General features: G+C 41.8%; 2 protein-coding genes across 6 annotated transcripts in view; one reads left to right on the top strand and one right to left on the bottom strand.

Moving 5' to 3' along the window:
• LDB3 (LIM domain binding 3) overlaps nucleotides 1-5,507 on the bottom strand; it is a 115,542-nt gene extending 110,035 nt beyond the window's left edge. For all 5 annotated transcript variants that reach the window (XM_088168831.1, XM_088168829.1, XM_014877963.2 and 2 more), the window contains exon 1: nucleotides 5,461-5,507. The gene's annotated coding sequence lies outside the window, so the exon portion shown is untranslated. The remainder of the gene's footprint in view (nucleotides 1-5,460) is intronic.
• Nucleotides 5,508-5,838: 331 nt separating this feature from the next.
• WAPL (WAPL cohesin release factor) overlaps nucleotides 5,839-15,001 on the top strand; it is a 136,216-nt gene continuing 127,053 nt past the window's right edge. Inside the window, exons 1-2 of the mRNA XM_088168824.1 lie at nucleotides 5,839-5,969; nucleotides 11,539-11,666. The gene's annotated coding sequence lies outside the window, so the exon portion shown is untranslated. The remainder of the gene's footprint in view (nucleotides 5,970-11,538; nucleotides 11,667-15,001) is intronic.

The following is a 15,001-nucleotide window of genomic DNA, read 5'->3' as shown; positions in this document are numbered from 1 at the left end:
AAAAAAAATAAATAAAAAAAAAATCGCACAACTTCATGTTTGGCTCTTGGTTCCACAGCCCTTGCTTTCCTTAGAAAAAATTACCATTTATTCTTTCTGAATTCAGAAAGATGTATCATGCGACACCTCTAATCAGCATTTAATTTCTGTGACAAAAGCATGGTTTCATTATATACCTGTTTCATCATTTGAATACAAGACTTCTAAAGGTGTGACACTTGAATGAAAGGCTAAGGATACAAATAGTTAGCTAACTGCTTCCTTAATTAATTCCTTGATTTCTGCATAGTTTACATTCCAGTTCTCAGGAGTTCTATAAACCCTTGTTCAGTAAGGCTGGATAGAATTTCTGCCTTAGATTGGAAATTGCTAAAATACAGAGGGCATGAGGATAGGGAAGAAGCTGTTGGTACAACTACAGATATAAACAAAAAGTTTCTGCTCTCAGGATAAAGCTACAAAGATTAAATAACGCTCACCCCTTTCAAGTCATTAATTCATGCAGGTCCCCAGAACCCCTCTTCTGTATCTTTCCAGCATTTATCTTCCTGTACCCTCTGGTTAGAAAGAAATTGCCATTCTATTTAAAATAAGGGGGGCAGAAAAGTCCCCCAAAGATGGGGTTCTACTTTGATAATCAAAAGGCAAGCTCAGGTTGAACACTGATAATGGTTACCCTGCCAATGCAGTTACCTTAAAACATGATAAATATATGATGACAAAACAGCAGAGAGCCAGCACTAACAGGAACTCAATCTTTGTCTAAGGAGATGGTCAAAAATTTATCAAAACCATGAAGCAATAAAAGTTTCTGTCTAGCATTCCCAGTGCCAGAAAAGCTATTTGTACAAGGGAATAATTAATCTCTGCATAGGCACCAGACTAAACCATATAACCAGAGGTCCACATGAAACCACAGAAATTCACAGATTTAAATAAAAGTTACACTAAGCCAGCGGAACTGGCCCCAGCCAAAACGAAAGCAAATGGCAAGATACAACTTGAGAATAAAGCAGGGTTTTGATGTCTCACATACACCTTGAAGGTACATTTACATTAAGAGTATTTATAACCTGTCCTCTGTGAGTCCAGAACCATTGATGTTTGGATGATTACTTCGAGAAGAGGCAAAAGTGACTTGTTGGACTCAGTTTCCTGGCCTGCCAGTTTATCTAGTACTGATTTTTTATTTTAGAAAGCCACATGTACACACAAAGGCTTGAAGGTATATTTCATTGTACTTTTCCTTCTACTTTTCCTAGGAATTCACTGCTTTTTTTAGTGCCCTTTCTTGGCTCCATTTCAAGAGTTCAGGAGAACAGAATAAAACCAGCAGTAAGATAAACATAACAAGTCATTGTTTTTCTACTAAAGACAGTGTCACATAAATTAGTATTAGAAGAAAGGCCACAGTTTTGTGGAATGTGAATTCTGTGCATGTTACCTTGCCATCCCTAAATCTTCAGCCATTCGTGTCAATAACAGAAAAAACAGGGGGAAGCAAAACCCAGAACAGAATACAACCACACAACAAACTAAACAGAGCTAAGCACTAAGAAACAGAGATGTTGTTTAATCAAACACTATGTACTTCTGTCCTACTTTCACATCTATAACATGCCATTTGCTTATCAGGACATCTGAAAGGATCTGAGAAATCCTTCAGGCTGAGTGGTGAGCTAAGAAACCAGAGTGGGCATCGCATTCAAGGCTCTGTCATTTGAATGAAATGTTAAACTGAGGTCACTTGTTCCCACTCCTTTGGTTTCTGTCCATGTCTGCACGAATGTTCAGCATAGCTTGGCATTTTTAAAAGGAAAGTGTAGAGGATATGCCAGTGTCCTGGCCAGCATTTCCCTTCAACACATCAGGACCACAGCTCTTTCATGCATCTGCATTATCCCTTACCAGGTGCAATTCGGAGAAAGAATATTCCAGAGTTTTCTCTCTCCAAGTCTCTCTCCTGTGTCTGTATCGCCTCTGCCTGCTTGAAGAAATTCCCTAATTATGGAAATTATTATATCCTTTTATTATTCCTAATAATGAAGTTAAAATACTACAGAAGCTCATGCTGTAGTCACAGCTCCATTTGTTAGAGGCACCCTTAGCACAGGTCTCACCTTCTACAGACTTTCAGTACAATCAGCCTCTAAATAAGAAAGCCGGTGATCCACCCAGATAGCTGTTTCAGCCCTGCCCTGTTTTCAAAGGTGAGACATCAGTGCAGCAGGTACAGTGCTACCACAGCTACCAGCACAAACCTCAGCAAACCTTCTGGGAAATCAGAGGCTGAAATAAACTGTGTGTACAGAACTGGCAATTTCCTTGTTTTTCAGAGGCTCGTTATGTTTAGATTAGGTTTTAAGTTGCTTTACATAATTGCCTGCTAGTCTGTTTAAAAAATATTTTTTGTTTGCTCAGATAATAGTATTTTGTTTCTCACGGTGTGCCTTCTTCCCTACATTCTCTGGCTACGTCAAAATCTATGACTTGCTTAAAGCTCACTCCCTTCAGAGAGAAGCTGTGCTGAGTCAAAGGAGGTCACTGATGTAAGGAGTGACATTTAAACAAAAAAATATTCCAGGAGCAGGGTGACATTTTCTCTTCACATATCAAATCAGAGAATTGTCCAGAGCTCCCCAGGCACCACCCCTCCTGCCCCAAGCTTGACTGATGGGAACAGTTGCAAGGAAGCTGGATGGGTACCAGGTACAAGAGTGCCACCAGCTCCAGCAAATGCCTCTGAGCCTGAGCAGAGCTGTCCTTCCACAAGCCCAGCAGGGATGTTACACTAGCGGAAACAATTCACACGTGCTAGGAGCCCATGCTGTGCATTACAGTGAACTGGCTTTGGGAGAGCCACAACTGCGTGCTCAGGAGTGCACAGACATTCAGTGAATGAAATAAAAGCCACTAGTGTCAATGCTAAATTAAGGTGGAAGGAAACAAGTAATGGAAATTCCAATTGTTAAAGTTGCTACTACTTCACAAAGCTGGACACATTAGTCAGGGGTTATATTTTAGCTGCTGTGGTAGATGTACGCACAGGAGAGACTTGAATTACTGTTACTGCAGCAACAGGGTTGTATCATTGGGATCATCAAGGATTTCAGAAGTGGATTGCTTGAGAGTTTGACTTCTCAGCTGCAACAGACTATGAATCTCTGGCAAAAAAAAAGATGCATACAAGGTCATGGTTTCAATGTTTAGGCACGTGAAACATTTGTGCCATACGTGAATAAACTATCATCTCCTCTTTGACAGAAAGATGTTCAACAAGCTGGATAGACTTTCCTTTAGGAAAAAAAAAAAAAAAGAAAAGAAAAGAAAAAAAGAAGAAAATAACCAGGCAAAAAGATTGTCTGTCTTCCTTTCAGTCTTCCTCATCTGAGGGAGTGGCAGTACAAGAAAGCAGCATTCAGCTTTATGACAAACATGCCCTTTTTCTCCCATAGATTCCTTCACTGTCCCCAGTACAATTATCTACAATCCTTCAGAAGAGTGGGAAAGCAAAGCAAAGCAAATGGAGCCTTTGAAGCAACTACTCACTAGACACATGCATGAAGAAAACCCAAGCTTTGAAACAGTTATCCAATATATGCAATTCTAGAGTTTTCCAATATTTTGAATCAACCCAATGTTAAGTGCATTTCACATGAAATCAACAGCTGTAGGTGGGGACTGATCTTCATTGTCATCCACAGGATGAAATAGTACACATTTACTATATATTAGCTAAGCAGTGCTAAGGAATTTGAAATTGACACATTAGAGGTGGAAAAAAAATTAGCTCTGAATTCCTACCTCGCCAGTGGCAAACTGAATAAAAAATTAATTACCAAGAGCAAAGATATTTTTCCCCACAAGTTTAATATTGCTTCCAAAGTAAGACTATTCTACAAAAGAGGTCACTGTGATCTCCTTTCCTTCACTGCTGAACTCTGAATTAAGTTGAGCTAATCCTACTCGTACTTCCATGCACAGTTTTGTTTCACCTATTTATTTAAAATCCTTCAATTCTCACGGATCTTAGGATTTCTGTGTTCCTTTTAGCCCCTTTATCAAGTAGTTCTAAGTCTTGATCATTCTCAAGCCACGCAATTTTCTATCATACTTGGCTTCACCACATTCAGCTTTGTCAGTACCTTACTAGGGCTGTGCTTTGTGGGTTCCAGAAAAGGCTGAGAATGCTGGGAAGAGATGCTAGAGCAATATAATGATAGACTATTATCTTCCTTCTCTATAATAGAATGACTTCAGAAATGCAGCTCAAATGTTTCCTGTTTGGCTGTTTGCTGCTGCCAGTATCTCTTTACCAATTAACCGAACTTGATATTTATCCCTCCCTCTAGATCCTTCACCATAACTATTTTCACCTTTTAAAAAAAACCAAACAAACCTGTATTTCACACTTGTTTCCTCTACTGCATGGCCTTTTTTTCCCCTTCACCAGCCTCTTTTCAACTCCATAAAAGATTTGGTATACAACACAGTTTAGTCAGAATTAAACTTTAAAAGATAATGAAGATGTTTTTGTAAATGTGTTAAACTGGAAACCTGTGGAGAGACAGATTCACCATGAACGGGAAGGTGAAGATACCACTCCAGATTCTTTGTGAACACTTAAGTGTATATTAGTTAGTTCTCATCTTACCAGCTTTACAGTCATTGTTTTTAAACATACTCACTACATCATGTAATAATTCAGACTTTTGTGGCACTTACCTTCCCATGATAAGAAAATTTCTTCTTTTAAGGTAAAGAACACCTAAACACCTGTTGTTTTAACCATGTCCTGTTTATAAACATAACCACAGCACTTAGGTTACCAGCTTTAGGTGAGAAAGTGAGTCAACAGCAGCAAACTGGATTAAAACGCAGGGCTCCGTTTCTAATACATGTACTTGAGGCGGAAAAAGAAGTCTGCAAAATGTGTTGCTGTTCAGTTTTCATTTTCTCCAGCTCTGGGCTGAAAACAGGAAAGTTTACAGCAATCCTGTGACTAATGTAACTTATGCCTTGCTGCAGGGGAACTTAATTGACTATCTGACCTCAGGAAAGAGGAAACAGCGAACGAAGAAAATCCAAACAAACCCAAAGACATCATCGTCAGCTCCACACAGACCAGGGGCTGAGCTCTGACATCGAGGTCACAGGACCTGTGAGAGCGCAGGCTTTGCCTCCTGACAGCCCGAGGTCTGTCACGGCGCGGGGAGCGCACAGCGAGGCGTACGAGAGGGATCCTGTGCCGTCAGTGTCATTTGGCCATGGCACATTCCTCAGGGATCACCGCAGCACACTGATGTAGCGGTGCGCCTATACTCGCAAGGATGCAAGATAACTAAGCACCCTCCCAAAAGTTACACTTCAGCCTCGCCTACTCACTTCTGCCTTTCCAGAAAGGGCTCTCCAGGGTTTAATTTTCCACTACAGACAGGCTGTAGTCGCGGCGCGACCCACCTTGCCCGCTCGCAGCGTCTCGCTCACCGGTACCTCCGGGCCGAGCGGCCGCCCCCGCCACCTCCGGCCGCGCAGCGCTGCCCGGGCCGCAACGGGTGGGACCCGCCCCGCAGGAGCCGCGGCTGCCGCGCCCACGGACATCGGCCCCGCAGCCAGAGGGCGGCCGCGACCGGGGCCGAGGGAAGCGCTGAGATCCCCGGCCGCCCCCGAGGCGAGGGGAAGAGCCGCTGCCCCGCAGGTGGAGCCTTTAAAGCGCCCGGGCCGCCGGGAGCGCCGCGCTGAGGGAGGCGGCCGCTCCCCGTCCCGCCGCGAGGGGGCGCTGGGTGGGCGAGGCGGCGCGGGAGGGGATTTGCCTCAGGCGGTGGCGCAGGGACCGATCCGCCAGAAGCCGCTGCCGGCGGCGTGTAAATATCCGAGTTTGGGCCGAGATCACCTCGGGGCCGTGGTGGCAGAGCAGGAAGGTGACACAGAGCTGTGGGGAGCGGTTCGGCCGAGCGCCGGGGCAGCAGGTATCCCGGGGGGCGGGCGTTCCGCGTCTGAGCCCTCAGGGAAGGATGCGAGGGATGAAATGGCGGCGGGAGCGGGGGGGCTGCGCCCGCGGATGGGACCAGGAACGCTCTGGAAGGCGGCGAGGGCGGCCGGGAGGGGCTGCTGTCCTGCCCAAGTTCAGCAAAAGCTCTTGAGCCTTGTGCGTTAATGCTTTGCGGGCTTGGAGCCCGCAGCTTTCAGCCCCTTCGCTCGCCGCCTGCTGCCTTCAGCCCCTTTGCTCGCCGCCGGAACACGAGTGAGAACGATGATTTCTTTCACTGACCTCTAGGAAAAGTGGAAGCGAGGTTGTTTTCCCCCACTGATTCACTGGTATTGATAAGCAATGGTCGTTTTAGTTAAGTGGAAAAGTTAAAACGACGTCCCGAGAGGAGACAAAAGGTTTGGAAGACAAAAAATGCAGAACGGGCAATTTAATTGCCCACCAGGGTACTGATGCTGAGATGAGTTAAGAGATTGAGCCTTGTGGTGCCTTCACGTGGTCCTGCTGAGCGCTGTCAAGGACCAGGCAGCCCGCTCCATACATCCATCTATTCAGCAGTTCTGTGTGGTTTGCTTTTTGGCTTATGTTATGCTCCCCAAAGTAGCCTGCAGGAAGTCAACTGTTTTCTCAGTGCAATGACAGAGCCACTGCTTTATGAGTTTGTAAAAAAAAAAAAAAAAAAAAAAAAAGCCTGTTCCCAAACGTTAAACGCGTGCGGTGCCCCGTGGCATGGGAGCCCTGGGATTTGGCCAGGAGCGAGGATTCCCGGGCTGGGAAGGTCCCGGGCAGGCGCAGCGGCTGTGCCGAGGGGCCGCGCCCGGTCAGCACCAGGGACAGGGCGGCGGGCCCGGGAGAAACCCCCGCTGTGAGGGCCGGGATAAACACAGCGATGGAATCGCTGGAATACACAGCCCTTTTGAGAAGTTTCTCAGCTCCAGCCTACTTAGAAGGGTCGCAGTTCAGGTTTAGGGTTTCTTGTCCTATGGAACCTCGAGTCTCTTTATGCTTTAAGTACTGACTCCTCTTTCGGTCCAATATGCAGGATGCACAGACAAGGCCAGGAAAATTGATCTAAATTATTTCTATATTTATATTTGGCCAAAATTCATATTCATATGGATTGTGACTTAATGGTAGCTGCAAAAATATTCCACTAACAAGTTGGCTTATATCCCCAAAGGAAACATTTCGTGATGAGGTGAGCAACCTCATAAAATAGCATACTAGGCTGGAAAGTATGATCCAGATGGTTGGAAATTATGTTTATTTCATGATGTTCTGTTAGATTATCCCATTCTATGTGTGATAGAAAAAGTAATATTTAAATTTAAGGACTTATACCTGAGCCTTTCCAAAGCTTTCAATAACCTGATTTTCTGATCCCTGTAAAAGTATCGGCAAAGATGACTGGGAATTGGCCAATAATCCTGTTCTGATGAGTGGTGGATCAGTTTTGCTTCAGACTTCGTTTTTCTTTGAAACAGGATGAAATACACTAGCTTGTATGTTTCTCCATAGGTCACTCAAGGCTGGGGAACTTGAAAGTATGGGAGCTCACTTCAGGGTCACCACTTTGTAGGAAAAGATGAGCGCTGAGACTACCTGGCTAGGCCATCTTGTGCAAACAATCCTATTTGCTTTCTGGAAAGTAGCTTACTGATGGATTTAGCTGTCCATTTTCCTCAGTAACTTACCCAGTGTGATTTGCTTTTGACCCATGAGTTTCATTCCAGCCTGGACAATTTCCTTTACTGGAAAATTCAGATAGTTCTGTCAAGGGCTAATTTTCTGCAAGTCTTTCTCCTGGTCTTTTATCTTTTCTCCAAACTATTTCATCAGCTGTTCAGCCTCAGATCAGTCTCAGAAACATTGTTTTCCTTATAAATAGGACCCTCATTTTTCATAAATTTCTGCAGTATGATTTCATTAGATTTGTCAGTACTTTAGTAAGCTGTCTGCAGCTTATTTGCAGTAATTTTAAACTGAAAGTGCAACCACCACGAATGGAAACTTAAAAGAGTGACTGCTACCCAACAAGGCTGGCCTCCTCAAGTACTGAGGGGCTCCTCACCAATGATGATATTAAGAAAATTATCAAGTGAAGCACAGACACTGCAGCATAAAGTGTGGATATGCTTTCTCCTGGGAGAGTGCTTTTGACATCTCATCTCACTCCCTCCCCAACTGAAGGGGTTCTGAGTTCAGAAATAAGCTAGTAATGAGTGTGGCTTTCTGAGAGCCCCTACTGAGGAATAAGTAACTGGGAAGAAGATATTGCCTTTGGTTTGGATGGGCTGTGTAGGTGTTATTTCTCTGTGGCAGCACTGATGTGACTGTTCAGACAGAAGTGCTAACATTCAGAGGAGTGCAGATCTGGCCTGCATTTGCACTGTCATTTACCCAAACTCTGACAGCTCCAGTAAATGAGGCTTCCATTTGTGATTGCTTAGCAGGTCTGATTTTCCCAGTTCTTAGCACAGGCTGTGTAAGGGGGCAGGAGAGTCACTGGTTTGTTCCTTCTGTCACTGGCAAGTAAATAGGCAATTTACAAAGCAACTCACAATTTTCACTTCCCTTCTGACAAGAGACTAGGAGGAATTTCTTTAAAATTGGGACTATAGATATGTCCAGTTAACAGTCTGGTTCATATGTTCTGGCATTGGTAAAAAAGCTGACAGATGAATTCTAATACTTTGGATCTCCAAAATTATTTTGTTTTGCATAAATTTTACAGAAAATCTTAGGAACATGTAGCAAGCACAGCTCAGATGAGGATCATATTTTTAGTGACTCTACTTTAGTAATTTTATCCTTGTAAGATAGAGATTCATCATTCCCATTTTCAGTTTTGCAGGCTTCCTAGTGTTGCCCACATATTAAAGCAAACAAATATGCAAACAAAATAATCAAAATGTGAAGCTGTTACATACAGTTCAATAGAACATTGTGAATTCAAGAGTGTTGCTCAAACATAGAAAAGAAGGCTGTCCATATTAAAACCTCCTTGGACTGTTCCTGTCATTTCCCTGGGCTATATTATTAGCATAACATTCCTGGTACAGGATGAAAACAGTTATGGCAGTAGGTAATTCAAGAGGGACTGGGTAATTCAAGCAGGATGAACCCTAGAAATGCTGCTTCACTTATAACCCTCACCACATTCATGCTAAATTTGGGGTCATCTGGCCCCAAAATATCAGCACAAGTGTCTTGTGCACTGATTTTAGATAGAAGAAAAGCTGGAATTCTCTTAAAAATAATATTTGCAGTTAGATTGGCTAAATAAATGTTGTCCTCTTAATTCTAACTCACTGTTTAACTGTAAATACTCAGCTGTAAATGCAGGCTCTTTGTATAAAGGGAAAGGTCAATCTCTTCCCACTTATTTCCTTTGCTATTTCTCTGCATCTCTCTGTTGAAGATTGATTAATCCATCACTGCATCTTTCTTACAACAGGCACTGTTAATCTTCTGATTGAGTATGCAAGACCTTCCTGAATTTGCCTTGCAGTACTCCAAGAGTAAATGAAGCGACCTTTTACAGATAATCTTGAGTACTGCACTAAATTGAATTGCCCAGCACGCAGAAGTTAATGCCCTACTCTGACTCAGAACTGTCTTTGATGTTTACCATAAAGCAGTGTCCAGTTTGATTACCTGATGCCTTGAGCTGATCATTTTTTCAGTAGAGCCCATTGATTTATTGAAGCAGTTTTCATTGGGACCTCTGAAAACCGGGATAAACTTTGCTGAGGAAACTGTGAGCTAAGTTTAGCTTAGCTGCTGCTGGAGCCCGAGTAGTGGTATATGTTTTTCGTCAAAGGGTAGCATCTCAGTGCCCAGCTTTGAAGAAAGATCAAGAATATCTTGATGGTCAGATGCTAAATATACAACTCACTAGACAGTAAGTGAGCAGTCAGCTCTGCTCTTGCACAATGTTTTCATGCAGTAAGCAGAGCAAAGGACTAATAAAGAAAGGCACACTATGTTAAAAAAATGTTCTAGACCATATCTGTACAATCAGATATGTAGCTTTATTGTAGCTTCAATAAAGCTTTGTAGCTTTATTGGAAGCTTCAGTAATTCAAAGTTTGTTTAGGGTCAGCCAGGCTTTCCAACTGAGTTTCAGTTGGCTAGGGGAGGACAAGTGGGGTACAAATTCAGGATCCTATTGTATACGTAACTTGTTTCAATTCCCCCATTGTTTAAAACAGTGCCTGAGTTAACAAGAATAGAGCTCCCAGACAAGTCAACAGGAATGTCTTATTCTTTATTCCATTTTTATTATTTTGCTCTTCAGCCTTTCCTTTACTTGCTGGATATAAGTTGTAGAAGGAATAGAATAAAAGTTTCAGTGATGAGCTTTTTTCTTCTTATGAGCTCTTTCAAGTTTAGATCAAGTAAACTAGTAACAGTCAGATTTTACTGAAGTCAAATAATTCTGCTGGAACCAAGCCACTAGCTCATGGAAGGAGGAAGTAGAGAAAGATAAGTGTCTGCAAGTTAGTCACATGTTGAAACAGAAACATGAAGGCATCCTCTTGACTTGCCAAATCAACCAACATTTTGAGTGTAATTTGATGTAACTTGCATTGTATATATAATAGCTGTGAGTGTTGCATATGGAACTTCCAAAGATTTTCAGTTGTTGAAGTTCAATTGAATGTCCTTTGGACCCCCAGAATCCTTTTTCAAATCCTTTCTCTGTATCCAGTCCTGAGCTACAAAACTGGAGAATAAATACTAATATAGTGAAAATCTTAAGTAAGTAGTCACAAAGACACAAAGTGCTTAATAGTGGATGTTGCTTTATTGCCACTGGACTTTTTGGTTTTTAAATGAAAAATTCAGAACGGATTTACGATCCCCATGAAGTTGTTTAATTACCATGATTTTCTGTTCAGAGAATTCCCCTTAAGCAGTAAATGAGAAACCCAGTTCCCATCAGGATCTACCTTGTACAGCTGAATTCTCTAAATCCGTTTGCTGCAAGTCTTTACTGGTATCATGCCATTCCTGCTTGTATGGCTGTTCTGGTAAGACACCTGGCCTTTACCATATTTTGGCTAAGGAAATGCCCTGATCCTTAACCTCAAATCCTGGGTTTCCCAGAAGTGGCTTCCAGTGATGCTGGACAGTCAGCTGTGTTATTTTGTAATAATTTGTAGCAATTTTATTTTTAAAAGCTGGAATTCAGGCAGCTCACACTGTTGCCATATTCATGAGCTGCTCAAAGAAAAAATTGTCTTTGTACTGTGACCAGTGAAAATGGAGCAGGTTCAGCTGTGATGGAACTCTTTCAGGAAACAGCACAAGGAAGGGAAGCTGCAAGGTGCAGCTCTGTAACACATGCTGTGGTCTCCTTAGCCCTGTCCTGAGATGGAGTTTCACATCATGTTTCATGGAACTGACATGGTTTTAATTCCTCAGGTGACAAAACTGGTATCTACAGTGCCTAAAGAGAGCAGCTCTTTCTGTGTGAAACTTCTCATCTAACTGAACATAATGATCCTGAACCTGAAAGGCTGGTGTGGCTTTTTCTTTTTCAGAGGAATGATTTTCAAAAGGAATCCATGCAGTGAATGTGATGAACCACCAATCTGCCTGATGCTACTACCCCAACTCTGTCCTTCATCAGATTAAGTTCTCTTCTTACTTCACTGAGCAGCAGCAGAAAGTGAGTTTTAACAAGTGCATCTGGAAAATAGCCCTTCAAATAAGATCTATCAATACACATTACAGGTTCTGCCATGTGCTTCTGTTACTCAGACACTTCAGCTGAGGACAGCAGCATCAAAAGGATTCATATTTTTAAATCACAGTTGGAGGGTTATTATAAGCCTAGACTCCATCTGTTTACATGTTTAGGTGGAAGCATAAATAGTTCCTTTAAAAGCCAGGAGGGAACGATGCTTAATTAATGCTGGTTTGCCCACCTGAGGGCTTTGGTGCTGCTTGGAAGGGGGTACTAGAAGTGTGAACTACTAAAAATTAGAAGAAGATGGTGATACTGCTAGGAGGACTTGAAAGCAGAACTGTCCATGGGATGAGTGACAAGGAATGCTCGACTGCAGGACCTGGCAGGTAGAAGGGAGCTGAGTCATGATCAAGACATCAGGATTTGAAAGGGAAGTGAGGGGACAAACAGCTATTTCTTAGCAGCTTCATAGGAAGGGTAAGCAAGGGCCTTCCCTCTGGCCCTGTGGGTTAACTAGAGAAGAGTTGACTGGTCCCTCATTGCTGGAAGTAGGGAAAATCAGAAGAATCTCTGAGATGTAGACTGAGCTAAGCAGAATTTCTACAGTCTGCAGGAGATGATGAAGGTGAGCAGTCACACTGGGAAAGAACTTGTAAGTTTAGATCTGAAACTTTTTGTCAAAAAGGAAACTAATTTTTCTTTGGTTTTAAACCTCTCTCTCTTGTTTTCCTTTTTCTTTAAAGGTGAACTCACAGCATATCTAATACAGACAAATAAGAGAAGAGGTATTACTGAAAACATTGCCATATGCTCTTTTCTAGGGTAATGTGTTTACTACTATGACCAGTCTAGTGTATGTTAATACTGCTGGGTCTCTGATGAGAACTGATTTCCTTGAAGTCACAGGTCAGCACTGGACAGTTACCTTAGAGATTCTGGCATGCTGTGATAATAGCCACCTGCTCCAGCCACTAGAAATGCTTCTATAAGCTTTTAAGGGTAAAGTCTTATTCTTGCCTTCTTTCTTTCCTTCCTTTCATGGTGACGCTCACTTTATTAACAGTTCTTGGAGTTCAAGCTTTGATTAATTGCCCTATATTAAATCCTTTGATATTAATGGAGCTCTTTTGTGCATGAAAGTAGAAGTTGGTCCTGAAAGTGTAACTCATGTCTGGACAGGGCAGAAACAACTATCTGATGTTCAGAGCAGGCTAAACCTTACCGTGTTCTCTAATTTTCATTCTAGGCAACATTCAGGGAAGTTTGTGGAAATCTTGTTGGTTTGATTTTGTAATGCTTCACTCAGTTTATGGTACACTTGTTTCCTGGATGACACTGCGGGTCAAGGAGTCCCTTCTTCTGTGAACAATTTCTGCCTCATTAACAGAGCAGAAAACCCTAAAAATACTTTTACCACCTGTTTGACTTTGCTCACTTCATATAGGGCTTTTGATCAAAAACATCTACACAATTGCATGCTACATATTTTTCTTAGTTACAACTTACCAATAAAATGCCTGATTCTACTTCACTCATGTTACCTGTAAACAACAACTGAAGTCTGTAGGGTGGACATCAGTAAATTATTTCCATTGAGAAAAATAATGCCTATGCCTCCCTTATCTCCTTCAGCAATAATCTCTTTCATATGTGATAGTGAACTTTAGATGTTTTGATAACTGTACAGTAAAATGAGTAAAGGAAGAAAATGTGAATAAAATAAATAGAAAAAAAAATTCTATTTCCAGTTATGAATCTTGGAAAAAACTGTTAAAGCTAGTTGAGAGTAGCCACATGAGATGAAGAGCATATTATCTCTATTGCACAGGCAGAAATACTTAGATATGAGAAGATTAGGTAGTTTTCATAAGTTCACACAGAAAACATGGAAAAAAGACAAAATAGAATCTTGAAACTTTAGAATCATCAAACTTTTATTCATTTTTTCAGGACTGTCAATCCTCCTCTTGGTAAGGGTTTGCTATACCAAAGTGCTTGCTGCTTTCGACACCAAATCAAATTTGCAACTCGCCTCACCCATCAGAATTAACCTTGGCTTTAAAAAAATACGAAACTTAGAAAAAATATTAATGTAAAGTTCCATGGCATTAGCAGCAAATACTAGTCTGGAAAAATATTTTAAAAATTCACTAACTTTTAGTACTGACCTAACATACCCTTAACTCCTTCATTTCACTTGTGTGTCCTGAGGGGTTGTATGCATATAATTAACTTTAGGCGTCTGAAAAACTTAATAAGAAAGCAGTTTTACCAGTTTTACAGCAAAGGGTGCATCTGGGTGTGTTTAATATATATTTGAAGTACTGAGGCTTTTGAAGGAAATGCTGTTACATTACAGTCACTTTCTTTGTAACCCTTCAGGCATGGCCCTGTGTGGAAGAGTATAGATTTTCCTTTTCATTTTTCCAGTCAGTGGAAAACATTGTAGCAATTCTAAGTATGCCCATAAGTGTCCCACAGCCTATTCAGGAAATGCTCCTCTGCAGAACTTTCCATTGGAAACCATGTGCTATACAATGATTTAGTCTCAGGACTTGTGGAAGTGTAAATGTTCAGGGAAACAAGCAATGGCTTTGTTTTTACATTCCGGGTAAAACATGACCCACAAAAATTCCCCTTGGCAAGTTATTTACATAGGTGTCATGCTTTTTTTTTTTTTTATGTGGATGATGAGCTTTACTCTCAGGTTATTTCTGTGCACTGGCACAGCTTCACCAGAGCTGCAGCTCTCATTGCTCTACACCATACCTATGGCTTGACTCAAACCTGATAAAGTTACACATTCTATCTATCCTCCAAATTACAGTCAGCATCAGAAGACCTGCTTAAGCCCTTTTTGCTATGTTTCTGAGTCATAGATCTGGTGGATTATGACTGAGTATGGATTGCAGTAAGCCAAATAAAAATGGGTCTTATAAAGCTTCTCCCATATAAAGTCTCCTTGGCAAGGGATGGTTAAGATTTTCCTGAAACTGATTGAAAATATCTTTGGTACTAAATCTATATAAATACGGGTGTTTGTGTAAGTTTAAAAAGTAAAAACAAAAACAACCAAAAAACCCCACCAAAAACAAACAAACAAAAAACCCTAACAAACCAACCCAACTCTCCGCCTCCCAAAAAAACAACCCCTCCAAAAATAACCCATCAACCTCCCCCCCCCAAAATAAAACAGAAGGGTAGGGAAGAAAAGTTCACTCTGAAGAGGGGTGTGAATCCTCTCCCATTTTTTCACAGCCACTGGGGTAGCCCTACTATTTACCCGCAGTTTCAGGTGAATCTTAATTTTGAGA

This window comes from Sturnus vulgaris, chromosome 8 (assembly GCF_052056855.1).
Source record: "Sturnus vulgaris isolate bStuVul1 chromosome 8, bStuVul1.hap1, whole genome shotgun sequence".
In the NCBI taxonomy this organism is placed as follows: domain Eukaryota; kingdom Metazoa; phylum Chordata; class Aves; order Passeriformes; family Sturnidae; genus Sturnus; species Sturnus vulgaris.
Note: the sequence above shows the minus strand (reverse complement) of the source record. Positions and strands in the feature narration are given on the sequence as shown.